The following is a 14,160-nucleotide window of genomic DNA, read 5'->3' as shown; positions in this document are numbered from 1 at the left end:
CGATTCAGTTCTGCAGCTCTAATAATTTTCTCCAGCAGCAGATTGAAAAAGTCGCACGATGGGGAGTCGCCTTGTCTGAAACCTCGTTTGGTATCGAACGGCTCGGAGAGGTCCTTCCCGATCCTGACGGAGCTTTTCGTGTTGCTCAACGTCAGTTTACACAGCCGTATTAGTTTTGCGGGGATACCAAATTCAGACATCGCGGCATAAAGGCAGCTCCTTTTCGTGCTGTCGAAAGCAGCTTTGAAATCGACGAATAGGTGGTGAGTGTCGATCCTCCTTTCACGGGTCTTTTCCAAGATTTGGCGCATGGTGAATATCTGGTCGGTTGTTGATTTACCAGGTCTGAAGCCACACTGATAAGGTCCAATCAGTTTGTTGACGGTGGGCTTTAATCTTTCACACAATACGCTCGATAGAACCTTGTACGCGATGTTGAGGAGGCTAATCCCACGGTAGTTGGCGCAGACTTTGGGGTCTCCTTTTTTATGGATTGGGCATAGCACATATTTTGCAAAGAAGCTGATGCATGCTCCTTATCAGTTCTTCGCCGCCGTGTTTGAATAGCTCGGCCGGCAATCCGTCGGCCCCTGCCGCTTTGTTGTTCTTCAGGCGGGCAACTGCTATTCGATCTTCGTCATGGCCGGGCAATGGAACGTCTGCTCCATCGTCATCGATTGGGGAATCGGGTTCGCCTTCTCCTGGTGCTATGTGTTCACTGCCATTCAGCAGGCTGGAGAAGTGTTCCCTTCATAATCTAAGTATGCTCTGGGCATCGGTGGCTAGATCACCTTTGGGGGTTCTACAGGAGTATGCTCCGGTCTTGAAACCTTCTGTAATCGCTTCTCGGCCTTATGGCTAAGATCAAAGTGTAGCACAAAAACGACTGTCAACAGATAATTGCGCAAGATAAATTTCTGAAATTTTGGCGAGTAGCTATTATAATATGCACAATTTGAAGTAGAAACTTTTTTTTCAGATGTGCCGCTAGCTTCACGTTGAGGTCGGTTATTTATCGGACAGCCCTCGTAAATCATCACATAGCACACAAACACTACGTAGAGTGCAGTATGATTTAGCATGCCCATATTCTTGGCAGTTAGTACATTGTACCGGACCGTTTCTTTTATGTGGTTCCTCCACAGCTACTCTACGAAGCAGCAATTATTATTTCAAATTATATATTGGATGTGTTTCATTTTTTTACTATGATTTGAGTTCGGCAACAATTCAATTTTAATCATTGGCTGTGGTCCTTTGTTTCGATTAAATATATTTACAACTGTTTAAATTCCAAAACCGCATTCTTCCAATGGTTCTTTGCTCTTCAGTTGATACGAATAATAATTTTTGTTTTTATTCGACAAAAATTTAACGATTTTTTCAGTGTAGGACTGAATTTTTGTTTCGTCTATATTGCCTTCTTTCAAAGGCACTATATCAAAATTGTTAGTGCCAACAATTTCACTTAAATTCGCAACAAGAGTATTACTGCTACGCTCGCGCAAATATATTGGAGGTGGTTTGGCATTAACGACTGTGGTGGTACCCTTCGCATCGTCGTCTGAACCATTGCTTAGTATGGCAAATCTGTTGTCATTTAAAACTTCCGTTTTATTTTTATTTGGTGTGCCGCCTTGAATTTTTTTAGGATTGGCTGCTGACTTTGAAGGACTTAATTTCCTTTTTATATTAACGTAGCGGTCAATGCCAGTTTGTACAGACGGGCCTTTTTTTGTTGGTACACTCTCATCTTGCGTTGTGATTCTCTTCGCTGCCTGCGCGTTTGCTGATACCTGCAGACTGGTTGCTGTCAGGGCATTTGTTGTTGCCTGATTGTTGTTTTCGGCTGCTACTACTGACTGCGTTCTTTGCTTCGATTCCTTTTATGCCGATCGCCGCGATGACTCATCATTGCCGTTAGACTTTTTATTGCCAGTTGTTGTTGTTGTTGTGTCGACAAAGCTGAAATACGCATTTAAGGAATGCCTACGGCCTTGCTGATGAGGCTGCGAAGCACTCATTATTGTTTGTTTGATTTTTTGTTTTTTTGTTTTCACTTGTTGATTCGTGCACTATTTGTTTATGTTTATTGTTCTTAATTTGTGCGCACTGATTTTAATGTTTGTTTACAATTTAATAAATTGTTTTTTTTTGTTTTACTTTTTGCTTGATTTTATTATTAATTCTTTTTTTGGAAAGATTGAATTCACGGAGCAAATTAAATAACATGTCCGTATTCTTTGAACACTCTCTACGCGACACACAATATAAAGGATATAAAGGTATGTAAAGGCGAAAGTTGCCTCACTTGTCAAGGAAACTTTCATTTATGGCTCCACAAAGATAAATCTTCTAAAGCGAAAAGCACAATCATTAAAAATAGGGAAATGATAGATTAAAAAGTGATTGTGAATATGCCCTGCTAACAACAGCAGTTGTTGGTATAAAAGGCCGTAATGGAATAATTATAAAGGCGCGTGCTTTATTAGATAGTGGGTCTCAAGTTCACCTTATAACCAAACAACTGAAAAATAAATTAAAACTTCCTTCCAGGAGAGAATCTATGACCATTGAAGTAGTTGGTCAAAACAACACAAATACAAATGAAAGAGCTAATCTTATTTAAAATCATTAATATATCCTTTCGAAACAAATTTAAACACCATTGTAGTACAAAAGATTGTGTCCAATGTGCCCACAGAACACATAAAAGTCAAAAAAATTCCAGAGAATATAAAACTGGCCGACCCCTCATTTGGTGTTCCGGGTAAAATTGATTTACTTTTAGGTGCGGACATATTCTTTGATTTGTTAAAAGAAGAGAAAATATCTATTGAAAATGTTAATTACAAACTGCAGAACAGTGAGTCTGGCTGGTTGATTTACGGATCAACTAACATAAGCTCCAAATTTGCTCACTGTGGTGTTGTAACATATTTAGATTAAAAAATAGACAATCAATTTAAAATGTTTTGGGAAATAGAATCAGTTGCAAATAAATGTGTTAATCAAACTAAAGAAGAAACACATTGTAAGGAGCATTTTAATAATAATTTTAAAATTTCTGTAGATGGTAAATTTACTGTAGCTCTTCCATTCAAAAAATAAAATATAAATTTAGGTGATTACAAGCAAAAAGAAGATTTCTTTTTCTGGAGAAAAAACTGAAAAATAATGAAAATGTGAGAGAGCAATATGAACAATTTATGAATGAATACATAAGATTGGACCATTTAGAGGAAATAAAAAATGTTAATATGTTTAAATCGAAATATTAATTACCACACCATTGCGTACTTAAACCAGATAGTACAACTACTAAATTAAGAGTCGTTTTTGATGCATCCTGTAAAACAGATAATGCATTCTGGACCTAAGAAGACTTATTTAATATTTTACTGAGGTTTAGAAAGCATATATACATATACAAGTATATGTCTTCACAACAGACATCGAGAAAATGTTTAGGCAAATAAGGATTCGCGCAGAGGATGAAAAATATCAATTAATCTACTGACGCGATGAAGATAATGAAATACTGCGAACATATACTCTTAAAACATTTAGCAGTTAAATGTTTGCAGAAAATTGCAGAAATGGAGAGAAATGATTATCCAGAAGTAGCGGAAATTATTAATGTAGATTTTTTTTACATGATGTCAAGTTAATCCAGGACAATATCAAAATAATTAAAAAAAATATGGATTCAACTTTAGAAAATGGCGTTCCAATAACATAGAACTTTTAAAAAATATTCCTCTTTAAAATAGGGAAAATCAACTTGACGTGAACAAGGAAACTAACAACGAAATTAAAGCATTAGGTGTCACTTGGACTCCATTCGACGACCACTTTCGTATAACTTGCAATTGGAAGTGCAACGACAAGATTACAAAAAGGACCATTCTTTCAGACATTTCCAAATTATTCGACCCATTGGGCTTTGTGAATCCCGTCACAGTTACTTCAAAAATTTTATTACAAGAGATATGGAAATCAAAAACTGATTGGGATGAAAAGCCGTTACAGGAAATAGTGGACACTTGGTTAAAAATCAAAGACGAGCTTCCATTGTTAAATAAAATACGAATATCCAGACGTATTTTATGCAATGGATCGGTAAATATTGAGTTTCATGGTTTTTGTGATGCTTCGATGAAAGCGTATGGGGCCGTAGTTTATGCAAAATCTGGAAACCTAACAGGTGAAAATTATGTAAATATACTTGCAGTCAAATCACGAGTCGCGCCAATAGAGATAATAACATTACCGCGGCTTGAACTATGTGCGGCTGTCCTCTTAGTAGAATTTATACAAACAATTTTGGAAAGTTTTAAATTTAAGTGTTCTATTTACTTTTATACAGACTTCACAATAGTATTGAATTGGTTACAGCTAGATCCTTGACGTTTGCAGATATTTATGTCGAATAGAGTAAATTTCATATAAACCAACACCAACATAAATAATTGGAGGCATATCTGATCAAAAGACAATCCGACTGATATTATTTCTAGAAGAGTGACACCAAGCGAACTTATCACCAGCAAATTATGGTTTAGAGGACCGGAAATTATTTATACAAATAATTATAAAATACAACAAAAGGTAAACAATGATAATTTAATTATTCCAGAGATAAAGAAATCCAAGATTGTTATGATTCTAACCGAAAAACAAACAATTCTAATAAATATAAATCATAAAATAGTTTCGAATCCCTGCAAAACGTTAAAGCTAACACATTGAAATTTATAGATATCATTAGGAAACAACCATTAATGAATAAAATTTTTTATAAACGACAAGCATTAAATTATATAGTATGTCAAATACAAAAAAAAATACTTTGATCTAGAACTAAAACTAATCAATTTCAACAAACGAATTCCAAAAATTTGCAAACTAGCCACTTTAGCTCCAATTGGCTCCAATTGTAGACAACAATAATATTATAACAGTAGGAGGTAGGATTCAAAGTAGTAATCTTTCAGAGGATGCTAAGCACCCTATACTTCTCCCTTATAAAGATGAAATCGTTCGTTTATTAGTGAATCATATACATGTTAAACATCTACACATTGAACCACAGGGCTTACTAGCAATAACCAGGCAAAAGTTTTGGATTTTAAGAGGTAGACAATTAGCAAGCAAAGTTGTAAATAAATGTTATAGATGCTTTAAAGCAAACCCTCGGCCCCTACACCAGTTAATGGGAAACTTACCGCAAGATAGACTAATAGAAACGCGCCCGTTTTATATTGTAGGAATGAACTTCTTCGGTCCAATTTGGATACATCATAAAATTCGTGGAAAAAAGGCTGATAAAGCATTATGTCTGTGTCTTGGTATCCTTTACCACCAAGGCAGTACACTTAGAAGTAGTATCAGATCCTTCCTCAGCAGCCTTTATAGGTGCCTCAAAAAGATTTATTTCTAGGAGAAGTTGCCCCCACAAAATCTATTCAGATAACGGGACCAATTATATTGGAGCAGTCAGTAGTCTTCGCGAAGTTTTTAAATTATTTGAGAAAGACTCACATAAAGCAGAATTATCACAATATTGTAATCAAAGAAAAATAACCTGAATGAATATACCAGCAAGATCTCCACATGTAGGAGGACTGTGGGAAGCGGCTGTTAAATCAGTTAAAAAACTTTTTTTCCGAGAAATTGAAGGAGTAATGGCTTTTGAAGAAATGTCCACACTCATGACACAAATAGAAACCGTACTTAATTTAAGACCTATTACTCCACTATCAAACAATCCAAATGATCTCCAGGTATTAACACCAGGCCATTTTTTAGTGGAAGAACCATTATCAACTATCGTTGACACGAACTACCAAGGGTTAAGGGACCATTGGAAATCGGTCGAAAAGAATTTTAAAGAATTCTGGAAGCGATAGTCCAATGAATATTTAAATGAACTGCAAAAATTAAATAAATGGCAAAAAAAAAATTATTAATTTCTTGGACGCACAAACATCGTCTGGAGCGTCAACAATCTCTCTCGGTTTTTGTTTTTTCTTGTGGTTAATTTGAGTCTAGTCGCTCAACTCTGCTTTTCCATAAATTGTTTGAATAGCAATAAAGGCAAGCAGCAATGACGCAGCTGCAGTTTCGCGAGTACAAACAAAAAAAATACAAAATTAGAAAAGTGAAGTGAGCGACGGCTAGAAAGCCAAACAGCTAAGGCAAGCAGCAAAGTGAGAGCAGGACAGGCAAACCAGCAAAGGGAGAGCAGCAAAGGCAAAGCAGCGCACCAGCCATCCCAGAAGGACAGCAAAAAAAACAGAAGAGGTGAATTCGAAAATAACCCCGTGAACAAAAGTGAAAGTGAATAGTGGATATATAGTAAATAAAATAAGTGCTTATGAATTTTTATCTGTTTGTGTACATAGTCAAAGAGTAAGCATGCAAGTGCATTGGGACGATTACCCGGTAAGCACATTCTAACGGGTGATTTTTTTGAGGTTAGGATTTTCATGCATTAGTATTTGACAGATCACGTGGGATTTCAGACATGGTGTCAAAGAGAAAGATGCTCAGTATGCTTTGACATTTCATCATGAATAGACTTACTAACGAGCAACGCTTGCAAATCATTGAATTTTATTACCAAAATCAGTGTTCGGTTCGAAATGTGTTTCGCGCTTTACGCCCGACAAATTTTGTTCAGCGATGAGGCTCATTTCTGGTTGAATGGCTACGTAAATAAGCAAAATTGCCGCATTTGGGGTGAAGAGCAACCAGAAGCCGTTCAAGAACTGCCCATGCATCCCGAAAAATGCACTGTTTGGTGTGGTTTGTACGCTGGTGGAATCATTGGACCGTATTTTTTCAAAGATGCTGTTGGACGCAACGTTACGGTGAATGGCGATCGCTATCGTTCGATGCTAACAAACTTTTTGTTGCCAAAAATGGAAGAACTGAACTTGGTTGACATGTGGTTTCAACAAGATGGCGCTACATGCCACACAGCTCGCGATTCTATGGCCATTTTGAGAGAAAACTTCGGACAACAATTCATCTCAAGAAATGGACCCGTAAGTTGGCCACCAAGATCATGCGATTTAACGCCTTTAGACTATTTTTTGTGGGGCTACGTCAAGTCTAAAGTCTACAGAAATAAGCCAGCAACTATTCCAGCTTTGGAAGACAACATTTCCGAAGAAATTCGGGCTATTCCGGCCGAAATGCTCGAAAAAGTTGCCCAAAATTGGACTTTCCGAATGGACCACCTAAGACGCAGCCGCGGTCAACATTTAAATGAAATTATCTTCAAAAAGTAAATGTCATGAACCAATCTAACGTTTCAAATAAAGAACCGATGAGATTTTGCAAATTTTATGCGTTTTTTTTTTTTAAAGTTATCAAGCTCTTAAAAAATCACCCTTTAATTAAATAAAAAAAATACTTTGAGAAAATAGTTTACTAAATTTATTAATTTTTTTGTGCCTTCGAAAATTCACGCTTCACTAAGAAACAACGCACTACTAATTTGTAGTTTGTCCGTGATTGGTTCAATAACTTTTGATCTTTTTGCAACATATTTGCAAATATTTTTTATATTTTAATTTCAAAGATTTAGATCCGATTTTTGCAGTTCCGGTTCAATTTTCGAACATAATGGAATCCATCAGAGCATTTATCACAGCTCCAGACGCTCTACTGCAGTTTGATGAGTCTTTTACTCCAACAGCAAACAACCAAAGTGCCTACTCTCTTGAAGTACAACAAGCTGAACTGAAATCTCTGTGGGCAGAGGTAAAGTCAGAATACAAGTTGTGTTTGCCAAAAGTGGATCTTTCCGACACAAGCTTAATTGACGACATTAAGCTTAAATATTCAAGCTGTTACCACGCTTATGTGTGTTGCGCGGCCTTGATGAGCGAACACATGCACAACCTCACGGCGTTCAACCATAGCCCTACTTCAAATTCAACGGTGATTCAACCTGAACGGTTACAACAAACGGTAGAACCCGTGAGGTATTCCATCAACTTACCGCCATGTGATACCGAAATATTTCATGGCGATGTTTTATAATAGCCCTCATTTAGAGATTTATTTGCCGCCATTGATGGGAATAACCCAAGCCTATCTCCAGTGGAGAAGTTATTCCATGTGAATCAAAACACGCGAGGTGAGGCAAAAGTTATCGTTTCCAAAGCGCCACTGACGAATGACGGATTTCCATTGGCTTGGAATAATTTGTGGTGTAGATATGAAAACAAGCGAGTGCTTGCCAACACACAATTGAATTTATTGTTCAAGCTCCCGCACCTTTTAACAGAATCTGTTGCGTCAAGCGACATATCTACAAATTTATACCTAAAATAAAATTAATAAATGAATTATAAAATATTGAATTATAAAAATTATAAAAATATTGAATTGTTAAAAATTAAATTAAGAATATCTATTGTATACTTACCTTAATAATCCATTTGTAATACTCACCTTACTTACCTCAACGTAATCTATTACAATATTGAACATAAGTTGAAGATAATCATATTTACCCCTTTTTTAATACATATTTAGATTACCACTACTTTAAGCCGTTAGTTTTAAGTTAGGCTTAGCAATTAGATTAAGTGAAATAAAGAAGCTATTGTTTTTCGAACCGTTGAACCGAACGCACGCTTTTTCGTTACCGGACAATTTATAAGTATTTTTCGCGACAGGTAATTGGGGTGATTTAAAATTGCGCATCCCTAACTATTTATCGTGTTTCAAAAACACTTGAAACTTTTCATGGCGCCCGAGCAGGGACATGAGCGTGATTAGAAAATTAAAATAACTACATACAATATAAAATATCTTTTTCGCAACCAATTGCCAAATGTCGTTTTCGGTTTTCGGATCTTCGGTTCTCACGGTTAAGTGAAGTGGCAAGTTAAAAAAAAAAAAAAAAAAAAAAATATAATAAGTGCATTAATTAATAATTCTTTCGAACCAATTACCTGTCTTTAATTTCTTTCGGATCTCGGTTTTCGGTGTTCGGCTTTCCGCGAAGTGAAAGTGGTGACCAAATAAGTATAAAAAATATATATAATATAACACTCGTGTCATATATTTAAACACGTTAAAAGAAAAAAAGCTGAAAAAGCAAAATATATACTAACCTAAAAAACAAAAAGTAATACTAACGTACATATATACTTACGTTAAAGTAAAGGTGTTACTTTAAAGTGGAGTGATTCCTAACAAAACAAAATTTAAATACATACATATATTTATATCTACATTCGAGTGAGTGAAGTGAAGTGTGCAGCAGAAAATCTTTAAAAACTAAACAAAAGAAATTGTAAAAAAAAAGGGAAAATTAATATTAAAATATACATACAAAATTACATACAGACATACGTGATAAAGAGTGTGTGCAAAAACTTACCTGTGCTACCAAATTTCGAAAAAAAAAAGAGATTAAAAGAGATTACATATATGTAAATACTAACAAATTAAAGAGAGTGCAAGTGCATAGTGGAAAAGAAACAAGCAAGAAAAACATACAAATATATTGTGGGCATAAGGAAGCGGTGGCTGTGTTAACACACCAACAGTGAGTTCCAAAAAAGTTCTACCAAAGTGTTTGAACAGTTTCGTGACAAAAGTGCCGGTCTAACGCTAATATAAAAAAAAAAAACCGCTAAAACCGCAATTGCCACTAAGTGTCCGTTGTGTTAAAAGTGCCGTGTCCAGTGCCGCAATAGAGGAAAACAGAACGTAACGTTTTCATCTCTAATACTGCTACATCTGCCATCAATCCGCTGCCATCACTCTGTCGCTGCCATCACTCTGCCGCTGCCATCACTCTGTCGCTGCCATCACTCTGTCGCTGCCATCACTCTGCCGCTGCTACCATCGTCGCCGCTGCTGCCATCGTCGCTACTACCATCAACCCGCTGCTGCCATCAACGCCGCTGCCGTCGTGGGAATGAGCTGCCGCTGCATTCTGTGCAAAAGGGAAGTGAGCGCCGGCAAACAGCCGACGCACCAGGTAACGAGTGCGGATTATTGAAAGTGGTGCAAACAAACGAAAATTCAAATAAACAACAAAGTGCACACTTTCAATTTTTGGCTCTCCCTTTTTTTCACTATATTGACATTCTTACATACACACATATATAAAAATATATACATATATTATATATTATACAATTGAACCCCACGTATGTTTACATCTAAATGTATAAATTTGAAGTGAATCAAAGGAATTTTGGGATTTTGCGGTAGCCCTTTATTTTGAAATAAAGGTGATAAAATTCTTATTTCAAAATTAAATTATTATATATTTTTTCGCAATTTTTTCGAACCGCGTTTGGAATTATCGGTCGTTTTTTCGCAATTTTTGTCGATTTTCGTTCGGACATTTTCCGATTAAATTACTTTTTTGTGCTATTGCTCATTTTGCGCATTTATCGGTTTGGCTTTCGTATACTTGATAATCGATATTATTTTTTTCGTTTTCGTCACCGATTCCAAATATATTTGTTGCCGACTTTTATTGTTATTAGTTTGGCTTTCGTATATTTGGGAATCAACATTTATTTTTCGTTTTCGTTATCGATTCTCAGTATATTTGTTGCCAACCGTTATAGTCTTTTTTCGGAAAATGAGCAAGCCAAAGCCAACTCTCGCAAACCTGTCTCCAAGTAAGGAGTTGACGGACTTAAAATCGTTAAGACGTCAGAGAACGGTTGCGAAAAGTAGTATTTTGCGCATTAAAACGGGCCTTCTCGAAAAGACTATGTCTTTAGATCCAATAGAATTGGAATGTCGTCTCGATATATTAAATTCACATAGTGAAAAATTAATGAAATGCCAATCAAAGATTGAAGAAATTGATGAGGACGACATGGCCCGAGGGGAGTTAGAGGGCATAATCGTTGAAACGAAGTCCATAATTAAGTCAATTTTAGCAAAAAATAAAAATTCACTTGCCGAAACCTCTTTCGTAGCTTCTCACAGCTCAAGGCTCCCTAAAATGAATTTGCCGAAATTCAAGGGAGAATATTCAGAGTTCAAAAATTTTATGAGTTTGTTCGAGAGTTTGGTTCATAACGATCCAAATATCCCAGATATTGAAAAATTTAACCATTTGGTTAATTGTCTATCTGGAGAGGCTTTGGGAACAGTTAAAGCGTTTCAGATGTCGGATGAAAATTATCCGAAAGCGTTGGCAAGTCTCAAAAAAGTTTATGATAATAAATGTTTGATATTTTTCAATACAATATCTAAACTTTTTGAGCTGCCAACAATCCCAAAGCCTTCTGCGCCTTCCTTGCGTTCAATGATTGACGAAGTGTCCGCGGTATATGATTCATTGCTATCGCTGGGCGATGAAAAACAAATAACGAACGGAATTATCATACATATTGTAATGACAAAGGTTGACCCTGCCACCCGATCCAAATGGGAAGAAGCGCTGGACTATGACAAACTGCCACTGTGGAAGGACTGTGAGGCCACCTTAAATCGAAGATACCAGCAGCTGCCAGCGGAAGGAGCATCACACTCTAGGACGAAGCCCATACCTACAAGCAGTGCGCATCATGGGAAACAACAACAGATAGACAGGACCAAATCGGCGCTGGTTGCTGCAAATACGAGGCAGCCTCTTTGCCAACAGTGCAAATCGAGGGATCACCATTTGACTGCCTGCCCCACCTTCAAGGCGCTTCCGGTGCAGCAAAGGTTCGAGTTCGTGAAATCGGTGCCCTTATGCATAAATTGTTTGCGTAAGGGTCACACGGTTTCCAAATGCAGAGCAGAGCGTTGCCGCATATGCAATCGATCCCATCACTCGCTGTTGCACCAGTATCCAGTGTCCTTCCCCGCTGTACCTCATCCGCAACCATCAACCACACATGCCATGCATACAGCCAGTATGCCGGATCGGGTCATGTTGGCAACAGTAGTAATTCTAGTGAGGACCAGCTGCGGAGATTACCTGCCTGCGAGAGCCTTGCTGGACTCAGGCTCCCAGGTCAACTTTATGACGGAGGACTTGGCACAAAAGTTGCGGATTCGATGTCAGCACAAAACATTAAGCGTAATTGGAATTGGCAATTCCAATACAAAAGTGGGGTCTAAACTAAGCGCGTTTGTCAAGTCGCGGTTAAATAATTTTGAATTTTCGGCGGATTTCTGGATAATGCGATGCATTTCGGCAAATCATCCAGACCATAACATCAATGTTAATGGCTGGCAAATTCCGCACAATATTGAATTGGCGGACCCAGAATTCCACAAATCCAAAAAGTGGATATCCTATTGGGTGCTGAAACATTTTTCGACCTTTTAGCTGTTGGCCAAATTAAAAATGGTCCTAACCAACCAACACTTCAGAAAACCCATTTAGGATGGATTGTATCTGGCAAATACGCCAGTAATATAAGTTCTCCTCCCAGATTACATAGCACACTATGCCAAGCTGAAGAAGACTTAACGTCAATCGATTCAGTAGTCCAAAAATTTTGGGCTCTAGAAGAATTACCTTCAGAATCAAATGGCATCAAATTCACACCAGAGCAACAACAGTGTGAAAATTTTTTCGTTAATACTACTCAAGTATTGCCTTCAGGACGGCTTCAAGTCAGAATGCCTTTTAAAGCTGACCGTAAGTTACTCGGTCACTCCTATGAAACCGCAGTTCGGCGGTTTCAGGCCCTGGAGAGAAGGACATTAAAAGATCCAGAACTTCGTAAAATGTATCTGGACTTTATGAATGAATATAGAGCCTTGGGTCACATGAGCCCAACGAACAATAAGATCCCGAGTGAGCCACACTACTTCATTCCGCATCAATGCGTTTTAAGGCCCGAGAGCACAACAACCAAATTACGTGTTGTATTTAATGCTTCGAGTCGATCTTCAACTCAAATAGCGTTGAATGAACTTTTGATGGTAGGTCCAACCATCCAAGAAGAGTTATACTCAACTCTTCTTCGTTTTCGCTTACATAAGTATGCATTAACAGCGGACATTACTAAAATGTACCGTCAAATAATTATGCATGAAGAAGACAGAAATTGTCAGCTTATTGTGTGGAGAGAGCATCCTTCTGAGCAAATTCAAATTTTTCGTCTTAACACCGTAACATACGGCACTGCGCCTGCTCCATTTCTCGCAACACGGTGTTTGCAAATGCTCAGTGATACCAATACAATGAAATATCCACTCGGTTCATTGGCCATCAAAAGAGACTTTTATGTTGATGATTTATTAACAGGGTCCGAAAGTTTTGAGTCTCTAGATCTTTTGAGAAGTGAGGTAATTAAAATATTAAACTCGGCAGGATTCTCCTTAACGAAGTGGTTTTCGAACCACCCTAAATTTTTCGACAGTGATTGCACTGAAAAGTCATTAAGCTTCAATGACAAAAGTTCCACTAAAACGTTAGGAATCCATTGGTTGCCGAAAGAGGATTTGTTTCGATTTGTTTTAGATGACAATTTTAATGATCTGCGAGCCACTAAACGAAACATATTGTCAGTTTCTGCTCGCCTTTTCGATCCTCTTGGATTACTAGCCCCACTAGTTACCAAAGCAAAAATCTTATTGCAAGAGCTTTGGATCCAAAAACTAGATTGGGATGAGTCGATTCCATTGCGCCTTGACACTAGCTGGCAGAACTTTAAAGCCAACCTAATGCAGCTCTCATCTATAAGCATTCCTCGTTACGTAAACGTTGAGTCGAGTGCCATCTGCCAAATACATGGCATCTCCGACGCCTCAATAAGGGCGTACGGATGCTGCATATACATACGAAGCCAATCTGCTAGTGGTATTAAATGCATGCTGCTTACTGTAAAGTCTAGAGTGGCTCCGCTGAAGACCAAATCTCTTCCGCGTCTTGAGCTCTCGGCAGCACATCTTCTTTCGAAATTATGGTCAAGAGTAGCGCCTATGTTGAGTCGACATTTCGAAAATATAACATTTTGGACAGACTCTGAAATCGTTTTACATTGGATTAAAACACATCCATCTTCACTACAAACCTTCGTCGCAAACAGAGTGTCCGAAATCCAAGAGTTGACTGAAAAAGTACATTGGCGACATGTGCCAACGAAACAAAATCCTGCGGATCAAGTGTCTCGGGGTTGTAACGTGGATGAATTGAATAATTCAATATGGTTTTGCGGT

General features: G+C 37.6%; 1 pseudogene; it reads right to left on the bottom strand.

Moving 5' to 3' along the window:
* Positions 1-356: 356 nt before the first annotated feature.
* LOC125779450 (uncharacterized) lies at positions 357-2,658 on the bottom strand (annotated as a pseudogene).
* Positions 2,659-14,160: the final 11,502 nt, after the last annotated feature.

The sequence above is a fragment of the Bactrocera dorsalis genome, chromosome 6, assembly GCF_023373825.1.
Source record: "Bactrocera dorsalis isolate Fly_Bdor chromosome 6, ASM2337382v1, whole genome shotgun sequence".
Lineage (NCBI taxonomy): Eukaryota > Metazoa > Arthropoda > Insecta > Diptera > Tephritidae > Bactrocera > Bactrocera dorsalis.
This window is presented reverse-complemented; position numbering and strand designations above follow the sequence as displayed.